A 2380-nucleotide genomic window follows, 5' to 3' on the forward strand; every position below is an offset into this window, starting at 1 on the left:
AAGAAATAAAAATAAAATATTGGCAATATTGACAGTGTTTCCACCCTAAACTTTTCTTCTTAAGGAGAAAAAGTATGTGTGTAAAACTCTTCTTTTTCATCTTTAAATGACAGACGTATTGAAATAGAGTTCCACTGAGGCAAAGATATGAGAACAAAGCAAGAGAACAAATGAAAGGGTCACACAGAGAGAGCTGTGTTCAGTAATCAACACTGTCAATCAGTATAGACTTGTTACTTTAATGAATTCTCAAGTGTCATTATTAAGAGAAATGAGTGTCTGTTATTTCAGAATGTAAAATGAATTAAATCCCTACCAATCCAAGAGACTTCTGACAACTCACTTGTAGCTCCATCATTATTATGTACACCAGTGTTAGAATAAGGTATATGTTCACTTTGGGCAATGTTCAAATGCAAATGCATGTATTAAGTCTTTGAGCCTGGCAAGGCACCGTCCATATTAACTATAAATTTTTCTTTATTTGTGACCTATGCATTACATGCCGCTAAGTAAGCAAGCTCACTTAATTTGACTAAAAATAACCCAGCAGTCTCAGATAAAATTAGTCACCTTACATAGGAAAGGCAAGGGCATACTGTAACGGAAAAGCTGTGGGCTCTGCTGTCAGAGAAACTAGGATTTCGCTGTGAGATTGAGCTAATTATTTAACCATGAGCCTAAGTTTACTCAACCAGAAAATGGAGGTAATATTATCTATCTCATGGGTAGATATTGTGAAGATTAGATGACATTCATACACACAGCTGTATATATTCAACATAGCTTTTCAGCATATTCATAGTTTGCTTTCACCTTAAAAAGATGTGAGAATGATGAAGTAGATGATGATCCAATAACCAAATAAAAATATAAAGCTTCTTATTGTCTCTATGGAAAGTTTTAGCTCATCATTCTAACATCTTTTGAATCTTTGGAAATTTAGTCTATTTTTTCCACCGACCTAAGAGGGCAATGTACCCAGCAGGGCTCCTCATTCTAGAACAAAGGCTTATACAATAGCACACATTCAAACAAATCCCTGTTGATTCAAATGGATAAATGAATGAATAAGAGACTGCAAAGGGATCTTAAGGATTGTTATAAACTCCTCACTTCAATCTAAATGGGAAGAATTATTTATGAAGAATCATACCAATTAAAAAAAAATTTCAATTAGCAATAATCGCGCCTCGGATAAACCTCATTGGCTACGATACTGCCACTGCACAAAGCTAAAAAAAAAAAAAAAAAACATTTCAATAGTCAAGATTTGACAAGGGAATAGAATGAAAAGAAATAGATTTATTAACATGCCCTCAACATAAACAAAGCCTTTTCTTAACATTCTGTACAAATTGCGATTGCACTTTCAAAATGAAAAAAGAAGACTCAATTAAAAAACCAAACCAAAACAATCTAATCTAATGAAACTTAAATCTACCTAAAACCCAGAACAGTGAAAGAATAGCTTTGGTTGTATACCAAGTTCAAGTGGAAGATAGAATGGCCTACCATGTGTTAGCCTTCATACAAGGATATGGTGTGTTTTCAAGTCCATGGAAGTGCTTAGAAACCATTTTTAATGGTTATTTTTATCAATAAAATTCACAAACAATATAAAAATAAAGCTACATCTTTTACAGAGAAAATTCTACAGAGAAAAACAATAGCTTTGATTCTCATGTCTCAGCATTACTACCATGCTACCAGCTGCCTCGCATTTGGTAACTGCCCAGAATTCCTCAGAGTGATTTTTCTGTCTGTTTTCCTGCCTTGCTCCTTCACCCCACTTTCAGTATGTTATTCCTCAGTATTCAGTGAAGGCAGGAGTGTAAAAAATGGCAATTAATGTAGTCTCACTCTGTGGCTAGAAGTCCTTGGAATTTCAATACATTAATGAGGCCTCACTCCGTCAATAAATGATGAAGTCCTGACTGTTTTTTCCCTACGCCGTCTTATGGTAAATTTTTCTTCTTCCTGCTGCTTCACCAAGAATGCAAGCAGTCATGATTTCTTACTCCTAAAAAGAGTTTGCACAGTCTGCATCTTAGTTCATATGGATTTCTTGTTGTCCTCAGCTTTCTAATATATTCAAGAGAACTGTGATGCTGTAGTTTTTCTGGCTAGTTTGTGTTAGAGAATGATGGATGGTTTCTTGCAACTCCCTGCATCCTAGTCAGAAATAGAAGGCTTGTCTTCACTTTTGTAGGTTACCACTGAAAGTAGAATTCAAGTGTAGCAGGTATGTTCTTTCTTTAACAATGTGATCTCTCTGTCTTCTAGCTTTCATCATTAATTTGACAAATCATCTACCAGTGTTGTTTTTACTCCTTCGAAAGTAATGTCTCTTTTTTCCACTGGCAGGTTAACAAGATCT

General features: G+C 34.9%; 1 pseudogene; it reads right to left on the minus strand.

Annotated features, from left to right (window-relative positions):
* Positions 1-1040: 1040 nt before the first annotated feature.
* On the minus strand, positions 1041-1237 carry LOC118009047 (annotated as a pseudogene).
* Between the last annotated feature and the right edge of the window lie 1143 nt (positions 1238-2380).

The sequence above is a fragment of the Mirounga leonina genome, unplaced genomic scaffold (genome assembly GCF_011800145.1).
Source record: "Mirounga leonina isolate KUSES-001 unplaced genomic scaffold, KU_Mleo_1.0 Mir_126, whole genome shotgun sequence".
Classification (NCBI taxonomy): Eukaryota; Metazoa; Chordata; class Mammalia; order Carnivora; family Phocidae; genus Mirounga; species Mirounga leonina.